Source organism: Balaenoptera borealis, assembly GCF_965194805.1.
Source record: "Balaenoptera borealis genome assembly, chromosome: 21".
Taxonomy (NCBI): Eukaryota; Metazoa; Chordata; class Mammalia; order Artiodactyla; family Balaenopteridae; genus Balaenoptera; species Balaenoptera borealis.
The window spans coordinates 14842560-14860684 of record NC_138880.1 but is presented as its reverse complement, the minus strand read 5'-3'; the positions used below and the strand labels follow the sequence as shown (position 1 = coordinate 14860684).

The window sequence follows — 18125 nt, the reverse complement described above, 5'->3', positions numbered from 1 at the left end:
CCTCCTTTGCTATGGATATTAATGCAAGTACAGCTCGAAGCCTGTTTTCTTCCCAGAAGTCATCACAGTACACATTTCAGCTTCTTTTTAATGTGCCTGTGTTCTAGAAGCTGAATGTCTCCAGTTGAGGAGAGCAGAGCCTGTTATTTTGCCCCAATCTACTGTTGAGCTCTTGCCTTGGAGAATTGATGGAAATCATATTGGCTTTTGTTTCTTTTCTCCTACCCTCGCTGGTGGAGAGTTTTAGAGTATATGGCCACCCCAACAGACTGCTGTTCCTGATCAAAACTCCCCGGATTCTCTGGGCAGAGGGCTCAGCCGCCAGCCAGCCGTTTGTAGAGGGTGAGAAAATGAAGCAAAATTAGCACCATATCCACACTCTTTCTTCTCCTAACAGGCCAGCAGCTGGCTCTTCCCACTGGGCAATTTTTCCCTTTTTCTTTGTGATTTGCCAAAGAAAAAAAAAAGGAAAGGAAGAACAATTAGGAACATCATTTAAGGTGTGTGCACCTGGTGGAGCCCTTTCAAGTGACATTCAGAAACACTGGATCCCCGCAATTCCTGTGCCCCAGGCCAGTCTGGCCCAGATTTCTTCTTTCAATGACATCCATTCTTCAGCTTCCTCATTGTGTTCTGGTCTCTTCTCAAATGACGGTACCCAGGGGATAAAACATTGCCCTTCTTTTTTCTTTTTGTCTTTATTTTAAGGGCAATTCCCCTAGTCCTTTTTTTTTCAACCACGGAAAGGAATTCCTGTTATCAATGGCTCTGCTGGGCTAAGGCTAACCACAGGTAGATATGTGGACAGATCTTAAAGCTGGTGGCCTGAAATATTTTACCCATTATAGGTGAGCCCCCATCTAAAAATACTCATTTTGGGGAAACCTGAACTTTCAAACAGATTATGAAAGCACTTAAGAGATTCTTTACAAAAAGAATCCTCCCAAGATTGATTCCTGTAGGTAATTGCTTACAGATCATTCACTATAATTAAAGATTGGTAGAAGATTCACTGGAGAGGAAAAATTAATTTGGAGAGAAATTTAAAGCCAACCTGTCAGAACCATCAAAAATTAAAATCTCTCAGAAATGTAAATAAACCCTTGGGTTATAATAAAAACCTATGCTGAAACAGCATTTTGTATACAATAATTAAAGCCATATTTTTGTTTTCTAAAAGCTAGATTCTAATGGAATTTGATTAATCAAATGATTAAATCAAAGGCTCATCTGTAAGTACAAGGAACAAGCTAGTGTGACCATCTTATTCCTTTCAAATGAAGACGTAAATGCAAATTAGCTCATTATCAGGCAGAAGGAGAAAAGAATGCTTCTGTCTGTTTGGAAAAAGGCAGCCACAAAAAGAACCATGTAAGAGTTCCACATTTTTTTTCTCTTAAACTCCTTGGTAATCTAATAAATGAAAAATAGTATCTTATTGTTCTAATATGTATTTCTCCATCCATAATAGAAAAATGTATTTTCACATGTTTATAGTCCTTCAGATTTTCTCCTTTGTGAATGGTCTTAAATTATTATTATGGTTCTTTTTAAACTTGTTTATAGGAGTAATTTCTATATTGTAGGTCTATGCTATCCACTACTGTACCTACTAACCACATGTGACTGTTGAGCGCCTGTGGTTAGTCTGAATTGAGATATTCTATAAGTGTAAAACAGACACTGGGTTTCAAAAACCTAGTACAAAAAACCCGAGTCTGGATGAATTAAAAAAACACCCAAACATAGAAAAAGATCCAATTATATACTGTCTATAAGAGATTCACTTTAGATTTAAGGACACACGTAGGCTGAAAGTGAAAGGATGGAAAAAGGTATTGCATACAAATGTTAACCAAAAGAGAGCAGGGGTAGTCATACTTAGACAAAATAGACTTTACATCAGAAACTGTCACAAGAGACAAAGAATGACATTATATAATGATAAAAGGGTCAATTCACCAGGAAGAGATAACAATTATAAATATATATTCACCCTATATCAGAACAATCAAATATAGGAAGCAAACATTGACGGAATTGAAGGGAGAAATAGAAAAAAACACAATAATAGTAGGGGATTTCAACACCCCACTTTCCATAATGTACAGAACATTCATACAGAAGATCAATAAGGAAACAGAGAACAACACTATATACCTGATGAACCTAACAGACATATAGAGAAAAAGCAATCTTAAAATTCATATGGAATCACAAAAGACCTCAAATAGCCAAAACAATCTCGAAAAAGAAGGACAAAGCTGGAGGCCTCATGCTTTCTGACTTCAAAATACATTACAAAGCTACAGTAATCAAAACAATATGGTATTAACATAAAATAGATGTATAGACCAATGCAACAGAATAGAGAGCCCAGAGATAAACACATATATGATCAAATGATCTTCAACAAGGATACCGAGACTATATCATAGGGAAAGGATAGTCTCTTCAGCAAATGGTGTTCAGAAAATTGAATATACACATGCAGAAGAATGAAACTGGACCCTTATCTTATACCATACACAAAAATCAACTCAAAATGGATTAAAGACAAACATAAGACCTGAAACTATAAAACTCCTAAAAGAAAACATAGGGGTAAATTTTCATAATATTGTTCTTGGGAACGATTTCTTTCCTATGACATCAAAAGCACAAGCAACAAAACCAGAGAGAGAGAGACTACATCAAACTGAAAACTTCTGCACAGCAAAGGAAAAAAATCGAGAGTGAAAATGCAAGGTAACCCAGAGAATGGGAAAAAATACTTGCAAACCATATATCTGATAACGGGTTAACAGACAAAATATAAAAGGAACTCCTTCAGCTCAATAGTAAAAAAACAAAAAAACAAAAAAACCCAAATAACCTGATTTTAAAATGGGCAAAAGACCTGATTAGACAGTTTTTCAAAGAAGACATACAAATGACCAACAGGTATGTGAAAAGATGTTTAATATCACTTATCATCAGGGAAATGTAAATCAAAACCACAATGAGATATCGGTTAGGATGTCCATTATCCAAAACAAACAAACAAACAAAAAACCCAACCATAAAATAACAAGTGTTTGGAAATTGGAACTCTTGTGCACTGTTGCTGGGAATGTAAATTGCTACAGCCACCAGGAAAAACAATGTGGAGGTTCCTCAAAATATTAAGTATAGAACTTCCAGTCGATCCAGCAATCCCACCTCTGGGTATTTATCCAAAAGAATTGAAAACGAGATCTCAAAGAGATAGGTATTTCTCCAGTGCTCATTGCAGAGTTATTTACAATAGTTGAGATGTGGGAACAACCTAAATGACCATTGATAGAAGCAAACTGTGGTGTATACATTCAATTAAATGTTATTCAGCCTTTTAAAAAAGGGAGGTCCTGCCATACTACAGCATGGATGAATCGTGAGGATATTATGCTAAGTGAAGTAAGCCAGTCACAGGAGGAAAAATGCTGCATGATTCTATTTATATGAGGTATCTAAAGTAGTCAAACTCACAGAAGCAGAAAGTGGAATGGAAGTTGCCGGGGGCTGGGAGAGAGGGAAATGGGGAGTTACTGCTCAATGAGCATAGAGTTTCCATCATGCAAGATAAAATTTTTGATTGATGTAGTCAAATTTTTAAAGTTCCCTTTAGGGCTTATGCTTTTAATATTATTCCTTGTATTAATCTTTATAACAATATTCTATATTTTATTCCAGTTGCCTTAAATTTATTTTTTTTCTTTTGTTTAAATTTTATTCCATCTGGAATTGTGTATGTATGTGTGTGTGTGTGTTGTGAGGTTTGGATAAACTTTTTTTTTTTGTAGTTTTTTTTTTTTTTTAATTTTGTTATTATTTATTTATTTATTTATCTCTGGCTGTGTTGGGTCTTCGTCTCTGTGCGAGGGCTTTCCCCAGTTGCGGCAAGCGGGGGCCACTCTTCATCGCGGTGCGCGGGCCTCTCACCATCGCGGCCTCTCTTGTTGCGGAGCACAGGCTCCAAACGCGCAGGCTCAGTAGTTGTGGCTCACGGGCCCAGTTGCTTCGCGGCATGTGGGAATCTTCCCAGACCAGGGCTCGAACCCATGTCCCCTGCATCGGCAGGCAGATTCTCAACCACTGCGCCACCAGGGAAGCCCTTTTTTGTAGTTTTGAAAACCAGTTGTCCCTATATCATTTATTAGACAATGTATCCGTTCCTCCACTAATTTGTTAAGCCACCTCTATCCTGAATCAGGTTTCCATGGTGTGCAGGGATGTGTTTCTGAGCTCTTCATTCTCTATCATTGATCTATTTGATCTATCTTTTACCCCCATGCCACACTGTTTCAATTGCTATGGCTTTATAGTACATCTTATCCCTGGTCAGAGGCTCCTTGCCAACCCTCCTAGTTCTTTACTTTCAGTTGCTGTGAGAACGTTCCACTTTCACGATTGGCTCCCCTGCAGCCCTACAAAGAGTGCGAGCTGAGCAGTCAGGCAGCTGACTCCCCTCTGGACCCTCCCCTGAGACATGGTACCTTGCCAAGCCCTAGACCTGAAGTCACATGATCTGGTTCCTACCTAGAGAGAGAATCTGTTTCCTCTCCTGGCCTCTGGCAACTGGTCCATTGCAAGCTGTAACTGGAGGCTATGTTACATCCTCCATCCTCTAGTATAAAGCGTGACCTTCACACAGCATTCTAGGACTGGCTTCCCTGGGTACGTGGTATATATTTGCAGCTCCCACTGGACCACAAAGTGTTGGCCTCCCTTTACTGCAACTTACTGCCCCATTCATCTCTGAATGCTTGGGGCTCCCTTGGTTGCTGTTCACCATGATTCCCTTTCCTATTTTCAAAAACAGCTATACAGTTTTAATATCCTTTTGTTATTTTATCCATAATTTCTCTGTATATTAGTGCAGAAGGGAAAGTTTTCTGTGCACGTTGGAGCCATCACTAAAAATTATAGAAGTATATTTATTAATATGGGAAGGTATTTTGATATATGTAAGGGGAAAAGAAATTAACAAACAGAACAAATGGATATGCTCATTTAAAATACTGACAAACATGGGACTTCCCTGGCGGTCCAGTGGTTAAGACTCCGTGCTTCCAATGCAGGGGGCACGGGTTCGATCCCTGGTCGGGGAACTAAGATCCCACATGCCACGGGAGGCGCAGCGCCCCCCAAAATAAAATAAAATAAAATACTGACAAACAAAATACGCTCCCATGTACATATATAAGTAGAAACTATATTAAGGTTTTTGGGGCTGATTGGAAAAGACATAGGTTTAGGTTACATCTGATGACATATAAGAATAAGTGCAAGAGGAAAAATGAAAGGGAAACTTTTAATGCTGCTCATTTAGTCCTTATGGAACTGCAGGGTCCTCATCACTGTTCGGAACAGAGCAGTGACTTTATGCTCCAATCTGGCAAACCTGGAAGAGATGTGACAATCATGTGGCAACTTGCCTTGTCATTCCCCTCAGAGAGCTCTGCTTTGTTCTTTCTGTTATTCACAGGACGCAGTTCCCTTCTGTCTTGTCTTTACTTCTGCCACTGCCTACTGCTGCAACCACATCTCTCTTTGCTCCCTTCTCTCACTCATAGTTTCTGCTTACCCACTGCTCCTACGGCCTCCTGGCTTCTGGTCACTACTTTCCCTCCTTGTTTTTCTTCACCACTAAGCTTCTCTACCTTCCACATCCATCTCTGTTTTGTTTGGTTTTGTTTTGCTTTTTCTAGCTCCAAAAGAAGGATCTGATTCATTTTGTTCTTCATGATCCAGTATAGGGCATCCTTTTGGCTCAAAGTTCTGACAAGAAATCACCTTAGACTATCACAACATTGTAAATCAACTGTACTCCAATAAAAATTTTTTATAAAAGAAATAAGTGAATTATAAATAAATAAAAGAATAAATGAATGAAAAGAGAAAAAAGAAAAAGAAAAAGAAATCAACTTAGAAACCTCTGGCTTCCTGGTATCCGATCTGCATATTGCTGCCTTTGGGACAGCCACAGATGCCTGGTTCCATGAGCAATGGTCAGGGCTGCAGAACCAGATGACCCAAAGCATGAACACCCTTATGTAGAGGCTGCCTGTAACCACGTGACTTGAGAGGATCAGGTGAACCTGCCTGGCAGCCACCTGGACCTCCAGTACATCCATTAAACCTTTAGGAGCTGTTACTATGAATGGGTGGGATTTTAACTTTCCTTTAATAAGAATAAAAATATTTTCTCATGTAAAATTTTAACATTTGGCAGAGTTAAATATATCTTCTAGCTTATATTTCTTTAAACCTTGCCTTAAAGTATACATTCCATTTAAATGGTGTCCTCTAGCATAATAACTTGACTAATAGAGTTGAAATGAGAATAGTAATGGATTGTTTTTGCTTAATATGATACAGTGCAGAAACATACCAATGTTTGTCTCCACTAGCCATGTGTATGGAAACCCAGGATATTTAAACCCCAAAGCATCAACATCCATCATGTGGTAGATTATCCACTCGGGAGAGGCTACCTAAGTGGAAATCAACCAAGGATTTGTCTTCAAGTCGAAACGATAAAATGACAATAATGATCATATCTGTTTTGTAAAACGTGGAATGATATGATTATGATGATGTTGATGGCATCTCTCATTTGCATAGGAAATATAGTATAAAATGGAATTTTATACATTTCATCTTATTTGATTTCTATAGCAATTCTGTGTAGATAAGACATGAGTTATTATCCCCATTTCATAGTTGAGAAAACGGAACTGGGAGAGACTGAATAAAATTGTGGAGTACAAATAGGATTCAGAAATCTTGACTAAGGTCCATTGCTTCTCCCAGTATACTTTAAAATCCAGTAATAAAAATGTAAATTATTTCCATTGGGAAGCACCATTATAACCCTCTTCAGGCACTTGAATAATATGAAATACATACACTTCAACTCACAACTATATTCCCGTATGTTCAATTCGATTCAATTAAATCCAGCAAAGATTTGTTTTCTTCTCTTCTCCCAGGTACATCATTTTCTTATAGAAGTGATACCTTGGAAATGTCCAGTCCCGATATTTTTACGTTCTTATCTGACACTCTTTTTGGCTTCCTGAAGCACCTCTGGGGCAATGGCAGCACCTACTTTATCCAAATATGCTTGATGTACCTAAATCTCCACCAGCTGGGGAAGGAAGGAATGTTTCACATAAAATAGCCGTAAAGTATTAATGTTAAATTCACTACACTATACTGCTGCCCAAATTTCCAAGACCCCCAGAGTTATATGTTCAATTGAGCATAAAACATATGTCAGGTTTGTATTTGACTGTAAATAACAGAAAATTTTACTACAATGGCTTAGGCAAATAGAGGTTGATATTTTTCTTTGCATTCCAAGACATCTTGAGTAGGGTAGGACGGTCTAGACAGGCACTAAAAGATACCATCAAGGAACCAGGCTATTTACATCATTCTGCTCCACCTACTGGTCACAAGATGGCTGCTGCATCTCCAGGCATCATGTCCACACTCAAGTGGAAATACAAAGCATCACCAACTGCCTCCTTTTTTTTGTTTTCAATTTGTTTTTTTTTTTCCCCAGATAAAAAGAATCTTTCCTAGAAATCCCTACAAAAGAGTTCCCCTTAGGTCTCAAAATTTCATAAGCTAGAGCTAGTTAAACATGGCAGCTCTTCTCTGCAAGAAAGGTAAAATTTGGGGAAATTGGGGCACAGGTTTGTCATGACTGATCATGAGCAGGCACAATCCATCACCTGAGGCTGGACTCATGGCTTCTCCAAACAAAATCTAGGTTTGTTTATGGTAATAGTGTTGGCCCCTCATGAATCAAACATTATATGGTGATGATAATGAATACTCAAATCCACAGAAAATGAGGAAATGAGGCCAGGTAGCCCTACTCCCAAATGTGGGATGAGAAGGTTACTTTACCTATTCTTTTCTTTTTTTTTTTAAATTAATTATTTATTTATTTATTATTTTTGGCTGTGTTGGGTCTTCGTTTCTGTGCGAGGGCTTTCTCTAGTTGCAGCGAGTGGGGTCCACTCTTCATCGCGGTGCGCGGGCCTCTCACTATCGCGGCCTCTCGTTGCGGAGCACAGGCTCCAGACGCGCAGGCTCAGTAGTTGTGGCTCACGGGTCTAGTTGCTCCGCGGCATGCGGGATCTTCCCAGATCAGGGCTCGAACCCGTGTCCCCTGCATTGGCAGGCAGAATCTCAACCACTGCACCACCAGGGAAGCCCCTGCTTTACCTATTCTTGAACTGAGTGGAAAGGGGAAAGATTTCAAAACTTTGATTTGGTCAATAAGAACATTTTTATGTATGCCCATATTTTTAAAATAGATTGTACTGTCTGCAAAAAAGTTTTGGAACCCTATAGTCTCACAAGGCACAGAAGGCTACAGTTGGGCCTGTCCCAGAGGGGATGCATTCTGAACAGCAATAGAACTGGTCTAGGATGGCAGCGCCAGGCAGCATCATGCTACCAAGAGGCTTATGATGATTCAAATTACCAAAATGCCTGGGAGTCACTTTCATTATCTTTATTGACAATTAACTTTAATGGCAAAATGAAATAATTAAGCAAAAGTAATTCTGGAGCACATAGCACTCCCTTTACTGTTATGAAAGGAATTCAGTGGTGCAAAGGCAAGTTTACCAAGTCTAGGGCTCTTTAATATGAACCAAGGTGGTATGGAGCTAAGATTATGGTGAGAATTATGGTGAGTCACTGAATTCATTAGCAAAATTAACTTTCCGTTTGGCATTCAAGCTATTGCTTTACAAGTTATTTAAGGTAATTAATAGAAAATGTGCTACAATAATGAATGGTATTTTAGTAACTTCTTTGCCAGTATGCATTGCAAAGAGCACTCGTATTTAATACTCCCATTTTTTTGTTTGTTTCTGCTCCTTGGAAGGCATTTTGCCAGGAGCTTGCCTACATTTAACATGCTCGCTTGTTGACTTTGTCAAAGTTAACAGAACTCTAATTTGCCTCTCAGTCACTGTCTTAGAGAACATTAAAACTGGGATTTAGGATTTAGGATTTCAGTGTTTTCCAATTGAGAAATGGTTACAATCTTGGTGAGAATATGCATTCTTGTGGTGGGGGACTGACACCCATATTGCAGGGAATTTATCATCCCTGGTCTCTGGGCACTAAATGCCAGTAGTATCCCTCAATAATTTGATGACCCCAAACACTCCCACCCATTCCCAAATATCCCTTAAGAACACAGTTAAGCCACAATCTGAGATCCAGAGAATGTCTTAAATTTACAGATGTCCAAAGTAAGATGCTCAGTAACCCAGATTATATATTGATTGGTGGCAGAGGCAGTACTGGAACCCAGGGCTAGAACTCTGAGTCGGGGGAACTTCACACAACAACAGGCTTTTTCTGTCACCTAATAGAAAGTTAATAATGTCCTCTCTTGTGCATAATAGCTATTTAATCAATATTTGTTGAATAACTGAGAATCTAATTCCATCAACAAAGGCAATGTTATTCATTAGGAGGTGGCCATCTATGAAAAATGGCATCCTTAATAAATAAATAAGGAAAGGTATTTTGCATTTGGACTCCAACCAAATATTAACTGAAGAGGCTTTGCGTTGCCTACAGGGTCAGACAAACGGCTAGAATAAGGTTGTTGAATATAGGTGTTTGGGGCCAAGGCAAAGTCAGTAATTCCATAAATGAGGCATCTGGGTGTCCAGAGAAGCATTCTGTACAATGCCATGCTTTTGGACTCTGAGCAAAGGACTCAGAAATATTTTCAGCAATGCTTTCTCTACTTCCTTTTGCCAAATAAACTTTTATTTGGTAATATTTCACTCCCTTGACCCGGCCTTCTACCTTTATCATTAAAATGAGCACTAAATACTTTCCTTCACTAAATACTTACAGTATTCTTTTGCCTCTTTGCCAGCCACTAAAGTACACATCCTATTTATCACTTAGTCATTCCACACAAGTGGGCACAAGAGTACCCACAATGTGACAGGCCTGATGCTCAGTGTTGGAATACAGCTGAAATATATAGCTCACAGAAATGTTACAACAGATGTGTGGCTCTGGAAAACCAGGTTCAAATTCCAACTCAGCCTCTTGAAAGCTCTTTAACTTGGTCATATTCCAACTCTGAGCCTTGGTTTTCTCATTTCTAAAAGTGAGGGAAACACCTATGTTCTAGAGTTATTATAGAAACTAAATATAAATTATGTGAAAATTCCAAGCACAGTGCAGGACACATAAATTTCCTTTTGCTTCCAAAAGTTTTGTGTTCTGTGATAACTTTGCCACTGCCCTCAGCTAAGACTTTGAGTGAGCTGCAAAACCACACAGTTTCCTCATCTGTCAAGTGAAGGTGCTACCTGCCATATCAACAGGAAACAAGGGGATTCATTCACAGGGGTATTATGAGATTTGAGTGATTTGACAGAAAAAAAGAGATTCACATGGATCTTAATCCAAATTTTTATACTTAATTGAAACTTTAAGTGCACCTACTAATATGTTTAACTTATTTCAGATTCATAGCACTGAGTATAGAATTGGAATAACACAAGCTCAATTCTGATAATGGCATATGCTTTGCATTAATTTTTTTTAAATGAATTTATTTATTTATTTTATTTTTGGTTGCATTGGGTCTTCGTTGCTGTGTGTGGGCTTTCTCTAGTTGTGGCGAGCAGGGGTTACTCTTCCTTGGGGTGCGCAGGTTTCTCATTGCAGTAGCTTCTCTTGTTGCGGAGCATGGGCTCTAGGCGCATGGGCTTCAGTAGTTATGGCACGTGGGCTCAGCAGTTGTGGCTCGAGGGCTCTAGAGCGCAGGCTCAGTAGTTGTGGCTCACGGGCCTAGTTGCTCCGCGGCATGTGGGATCTTCCCGGACCAGGCCTCGAACCCATGTCCCCTGCATTGGCAGGCAGATTCTTAACCACTGTGCCACCAGGGAAGTCCCCTGCATTAATTTTAAAGAACTAATTCTTACATGCTTTTAGCCAAAATAATCATATTCTCATTAATGCCACCTTTAATCACACATAGAAAGATTTCTCTCTTGTTCTTTTAAAATAAGCCCCCAAATATACATATATATACTATATCTCAATCCAGTTTTAAGACCCTATGATGTCACAGTGATCAATATAATTGTCCTGTGGTGAATGCAAGTATTACTGGGAACTTTGTAAAATTAGATTGGCACAATAAAAATCCAAATATTTTAGAGGCTGACCTGGATGCAAATTCCAACCTCTCCACTGACTAGCAATGGAAACTTTAGAGAGGTTGTTCAAAATCTCTGTTTCCTCATTTCTAAAAGATTAGTGTGAAGATTAAATTAAATACTGTCTAGGAAACTCATAACAGGATTAAGTACCCACTAAAGATTTGATCCCACATCCAATAGCAGGTGTGACTCCTAGGCTAAGAAGGACCATTTCTTCCCTCTTAGTCTGGCTAACTCCTACTCATCTGCCAAGACTTTGACCCTGGCATATCTTCTCTGGGCAGCTCCTGGCCACTACCAACCCACTCTGATTCCCAGCTGGGCCAGGCATCTCTTCTTGTGTTCCCCTGACACTTTGTGTGTGTCTATCTCAAATCACCAAACACTCCAAATGAGTTGCCATATTTTACCTGTTTGCCTCTGCCACTAGACCTAGAAGAGCTTAGAAAAGTCCAGGGACCGTTCTCAGCCTTATACTCTAATTCCTCACATGCCATAGGTGTTATAAACATACACTTGATTTCAGAAATTTGAATGAAATAAAGACACACACCAAGTTCTATAAAACCATGCCCCCAAGGTGTTAAAACACTTTTTCTCCCCCATCTTTTCACCAGCCATGAGAGCTGCAGTCTTATTACTGAAGCCCAGAACTTTGAAGTCATTTGATAACGGTGTTAGTGGTGCCAAAAAAGCAAATCAAAAGACTCTCTAAGGGGTTGCTCTTCTCCTGAATTTGAAAGCCAGTGTCCGAACACTGAGATCCTGTGGCAAGAAATGACAGTCCCTTTAGGACAAGTGAGAGAGATTTCTAGTTACTTCCTTCTTTCTGTAGTACTCTATGAGGCCATTTCTTCCCCAAAATGAATATGGGAGATAAAAGCAATGGTATGGCATATTTAAGATCATTATTCATTTGAGATCCTCATGGAAGTGGCATGCGCTGTGGATAATTCTGTCTAAAACTGCCATCCTGTTGGTTACTTATCTCTCTAACCCCTGCTTGGTCTCCTCTCTGGTCAAGGCAACAAGATAGGCATCCGAGGACAGACGGTGTGTTGTCTTCATGGAATAGGCAGTGAGGGAGAAGGGAAGAGAAAGTATCCGTTACTAACTTATTCTGCCAGCCTTTATGTATTTTGCATACATTATTTCATTTAATCCTCTCAAAAGCCCTGTGAGGTAGTTAAGCAGTTCATTATCTTGGTTTTACAGATGTAAGCCCACAGACTCAGAGACAGTCAGTAACTTGCCCAAGGTCACACAGACTGGAAGAAGCCCTCAGTGCCATATGGAGCTCCCACACAAGGAAATTTCTCAAGAAGTCACTAAGTTGCACACAGTTCTTTCATTCGTTCACGGGCTTTGAAGCCACACAGAGGGGTTGAGTCCCAGGCACAGAATACGCTGAGTGAATGTACAATCTGTGGGCACATTTGTTACTTAATCTTTTTCAGGCTCGATTTGCTTATCTGAAAATGAAGATTATAAAAATGCCTGCCCCGAGGATTGTTTGGCAGATGAAATGAAATAAAGCATGACGTGCTCAAGACAGTGCAACTGTGCTGGTACAGGACATTTAAATGTGTTTCTACCGATGAAGCAGTCCCAGTCCAGTGGGAGAGCCAGTGTCATAATCAACCCGCTAAGAAACAGTGAGCACTCTTTTCGTAATGATATAAACTAAGTTCTACAGGAATACTAATGAGGAAGTGAAGGATTCTGCCTGAGGGACTAGAGGGGGCTCCCAGAGGGGATGACATTTCAGCTGAGCCTTACAGGATCTGTTCTATTTCCCTGATTTCGCAGAGAGAAGTTGTACGGGGTTGTATCACAGGCGTGGGGAACGCTATAAACAAGGCTTGGGATGCTAGATAGGGGTCGATCATGGGGTGCATGGAGGGGGATGGCAGGAGATTCAGCTCAAGTCGTAGGTTAGAGTCAGTGGGAAGAATCTGACATGTTGGGCTCCAGGGTTTGGGTTCATGCTGTAGGCGGTGGAGAACCGTGAGAACTTCCCAAGCAGGGGAGCCACATGTTCTCATTTGCATACTGGAAAAAGAACTGGGGAGGCCATCTGGACCACAGATTAGAAGGGAGAGAGCCGGAGGCAAGAAGACCATAGTGACTCTCCAGAACATACAGGTTGAGCAAGAGCATGGGAAGGGGACGGAGAGTAGGGCTCCCATCTGACGGGATGGATTACAAGTGTCAGTGATGCAAGCCTGTCCCTCACGGCTCTAGGGCAAAGCTGTTTAGTGTTCTATCTTCTTTTTCAGAATCAGAAAATCTTATAGGTTGAAGGCAGTTCTTAAGAATTTGAGAAGTGAGGGGACACTATAAGAAACAAACAAAATAAGGGTAGCTTTGTGGGGTGTGCAGCAATGTGACGTGCTTGATCTGGATGGCCTTCTGACCTACTCTACGGATACCCCCAATAAAACTTTAAAGTATAAAGAGTTACTGGAGTTGCCATTCTGTAAACAGACTGTGAATATCATATTCCCATTTTCCCAGGCTCTGCATTCTAGCATTCTTCTGGAGAACGTATGTTGGTCAAAATCAGGTCATTAGGAAAAAGAATACCGACAGAGGGGTTTTCTTCAAGAGTCATTTTACCAACTTGGCCCCCAAAACACAAATGGTAAGATTAGCATGAATGTCCCAATACTGGGTGCAACCAAACTCTGCAAGATGCTTAATGTTCAAGGATACATCTGGATTTTAAAGGTAGAAAACATTTGTTTTCAGATTTTTATATAAACCGAGAGATAGAATGCTAAGTGTACAAAATTTTTTTTAAAGGTTGTGAACTGAAAATTTTAGTCCAGGACTGGTTAAGAGCTGACAGGGAAAGATGTGAATACATAATAAATAAACATTCAAAGGGCAACTTCGGGTATTTCAAAACATAGAAAAAAAAAACAAACTATAATATTTGATGAATGGTGTCAGAACATTAAGCTGTAGAAAAAACAAAAATCCAGATTCCTACATACTCATTAATCCAAAATAGACTCCAGATGGGAAATAAAACTATTAAAACAAAACATTTAAAAATGTGTTATGATTTTGCAATAAGGAAGACATTCCTAAGTAGAAAATGTACCTAAAAGCCATAAAGGAAAAAGATGGATAATTTTGACAATATAAAAAGTAAAAACCTCTGTAAACATATATTAATAAAGTCAATATTAATATAATATATTTATGTTAATATACATTAATGAAGTCAATATATTTATGTATTATTAACATTATAGATATTATTATGATAAAGTAAGAAACAAACAACAATCTGAGAAAAAAGGCATTTGCAACACATATGACCACCCCTCACCTGGCCTCCATACCTCTATCTGCAAGTGTTAAAAACCTCCCTAAAACCCTATATGCTCATGGCAAGGTTCCTTCTTCTCCCACCTTCAGTTCCCCAGCCCCCTCACCTCTACCCTCACAGCCTCACCCCCATTTACCTCTTTGAGATCATCAGCACTAATCTCCATCGTGACCTTTATCCTGGTTCATATCAATCACCTCAAGAAGCCCAGATTTCCCTCATTATTTGGACCCTTATTCCCATTCGGCATACATTCCTCTTCTGACTGCACACCTCTAATCCCTAAAACTGTTCCACTGTGCTGTCACTCAAAAGAAGGTCTCCTATATGCTGAACTTCTTCTCTAAACATTCCCATCAGCTTCCTTTTTTTTTCGGCCCCGTGGCATGTGGGATCTTAGTTCCCCGACCAGGGACGGAACCTGCACCCCCTGTGTTGGAAGCGCGGAGTCTTAACTGCTGGACCACAGGGAAGGCCCTGCTGTCAACTTCTTACTCTACTGCCCAGCTGCCCCTGAGCATAGAGCTTCCTCACAGCCCCAAAGCAGTCTGTAAAGTGTGTGTGTCCATTAAACATCTCTGGAAGGACATATAAGAAGCAGTTGACATTTATTGTTTCTGGGCAGCAGTTCCAGGAGGTTGAAGAAAGGGAGATTTTGTTATTGTTATATTCTTTCCTATAGTGTTTACTTTTCATGACATGTATGACATTTTCTTTTTTTCAAAGGAGAGAGAAGCACCTTAAAAGACAATGGTCAAGTTCTTTTCTCTTTTATAATTTCAATATTGTGTGTGTGAATCTATTCACATTTGCACACGCACACCCACATCACCTTTTGTGCAGTGCATGGAGTTAAAGCAATTTCATATCAGTTAATGGATCCAGTTTTTTTGTTTAAAAACTGTTTTCAGAGGGTGGAAACAACCTGTCAGGATAGTTGATTAAGTGTTCCCTACCCCCCACATACATATACATAAATGCAATAATAGAAAAATATCATTCAGACCATTTGTTTGGCATTTTGAAGACAAAGCAACTAACTAATCAATAAACAGCTTCTCATTTGTGTGTGTGTGTGTGTGTGTGTGTGTGTGTGTGTCTATGTGTTATTCTTTAGAAAAATATTATATTTCGGGATTTAGATAGGTAAGTCTATTTTATCTGCCTTGTACCTACAATTGTCCAACACTGGATTAGGTCCTACAAGTAAACAAACTAAGCCTCTGCCTCAAGATGCTCATACTCTGAAAAGGTGGAAAGAACAATATAAACACAAAGGAAACTGTCAGGAAAGATTTAATGGAAGAGTGAAGACTTGAGAGGCCACAGCAGAAATCAAACCACATAACCAACAATCAATGGCTTTCTTCTAACAGTTGGCCTTTGAAATCACAGTTTTAATAGTCCATGTACTCCAGTAAATTATGACAAATCAGAATGCTACATTAAAGTGGACCCCTGGGGCAAAACTCCTTACCAAACCAATTTGAATTCAAATGGGCAGCAGGATATACAAAGAGAAGAAAATAGCGGATACCATTTCCAACATTGCTTTATAAAGATAATCAACTTTTATTTATTCAGATATAAGAAGATATTGCATAGTGGAAAATGGTAACTATTTGGGGATGTTGCTAAGGATGCAAGACTTTCAGGAGATTCCCTCCCCTCCGTTCACCCTTCCTGAATTATTATGCCCATTACCAACTCCATGTCTAAATCAGAAAATTACTCAAAGGCAAATTGAACAGAGCAATTTATCTGTGGCTGAAAATATCTCCGAGTTAACAGAGCTCCACTGATGAGATCTAAACAAGCCCAGGGAATCATGGTACCTAATTTACAATGGTATTATTTAGCAACATAAATTTAACCACAAGCAATGTATATCGTGAAAGTCATAATAAACACCAGAGAAGAATGGAGGAAAAATAAGAAATTACACAAAATGTGTTCCATTAAAAGGGAAAGGGATCACAGGACTATCACATTAGTACTTGACACACAGTCAAATTTCAAAATGGTTAAAGTAATGAAACCAGAAAATTAAAAATTGTGATTCCATTCCTTTCCCCACTGCAGATTTACAAATAAGTGAATCAACTTTTTTGTGCGATTTAAGGTCTCTTGAAAGATTTCCACAGAAGACTATTTCTCCATCAACCTGTCATGGTGGTGAAAGTATCATTGTTAAAAATATAAGGATTTAAAAGTCTTTTGGTTTCCAAGATTTCTCTATTAAATCTCAGAGAAAACTGACTCTTCATCAGCTAATGTATCATCAGAAATGATGTATACTAAAACTCTTGAAATTTGTAGACAAAAGAGAGCTTAGTAATGCAATTATTCCTTTTCCTCTGAATTTAGAGATGAGTAAATTGAAACTCAAAGATATTATCCTAGGTCATGAAGCCAACTGTTGGCTGAAATGGAACTAAAATTTAATGTTTTAAATTTCCTATCTAGTACCTTTTCCTTACTCTGTGCCTGTTTCTTTCCAAGGCTCTACAACAGTGAGACATGAGAGAGATACCCAGGGCAAGAAACAGGAATTGTAGGTGTGTCCCAGAAAGAAAAAGGGAAAGCACCATAAAGTAACATCCCTAACTTCACAATTTTGCCTAGATAGGCTCTATTAAAAACAACTGAGGGCTTCCCTGGTGGCGCAGTGGTTAAGAATCCCCCTGCCAATGCAGGGGACACGGGTTCGAGCCCTGGTCCGGGAAGATCCCACATGCCGCGGAGCAACTAAGCCCATGCGCCACAACTACTGAGCCTGCGCTCTAGAGCCTGTGAGCCACAACTACTGAGCCCACATGCCACAACTACTGGAGCCCACGTGCCTAGAGCCCATGCTCCGCAACAGGAGAAGACATAGCAAGGAGGAGTCCGCACACTGTGATGAAGAGTAGCCCTTGCTCGCCACAACTAGAGAAAGCCCTCACGCAGCAACAAAGACCCAACGCAGCCAAAAATAAAAATAAATAAATTTATTTTTTTTAAAAAAGTATAAAAGTTGCCTGCTAAAAAAATAAATACATAAATTAAAAGAATAAAAACAATTGAGTCTGGGAATTCCCTGGTGGTCCAGCTGTTAGGACTCTGCGCTTCCACTGCAGAGGGCATGGCTTCCTTCGGTCCCTGGTTGGGGAACTAAAATTCCGCAAGCCGTGTGGTATGGCCAATAAGTAAATTAATAAATAAAATAAAATGGACCATACTACCTTTAAAAAAAACACAAAAACCTGACTTTGGGTTTTTTTTTTTTTCCCCATCAAATTCAAAGCTGACCAAAGTTGAAGCTTGGTGTTGGAAAAGTTGACACTGTGTACAATGTTTAATCATATTATTGGTTGTAGGTGATCTTAGTTGACAGTCCCTACAGGGTAAAATTCCTAAATTAACATTATTTATTGTTCTCCTGGCCAGAGTTGCTACTGCTCAACTTGATCACTCACCACTTGCAAGACTAGGTTATTATACAAGGTCTATATGTACTTACTCCCTTGTGGTAGTGAGATTACCTAGTAGGTTAC

The 18125-nt window shown here is 39.4% G+C and overlaps 1 long non-coding RNA gene across 1 annotated transcript in view; it reads right to left on the bottom strand.

Moving 5' to 3' along the window:
* Window positions 1-4133: 4133 nt before the first annotated feature.
* LOC309619676 overlaps window positions 4134-18125 on the bottom strand; it is a 51587-nt gene continuing 37595 nt past the window's right edge. The window contains exons 3-4 of the long non-coding RNA XR_014239147.1: window positions 8263-18125; window positions 4134-7941 (exon numbers count right to left, since the gene is read on the bottom strand). The exon at window positions 8263-18125 is cut by the window's right edge and continues 21941 nt beyond it. This is a non-coding gene — a long non-coding RNA (uncharacterized lncRNA). The remainder of the gene's footprint in view (window positions 7942-8262) is intronic.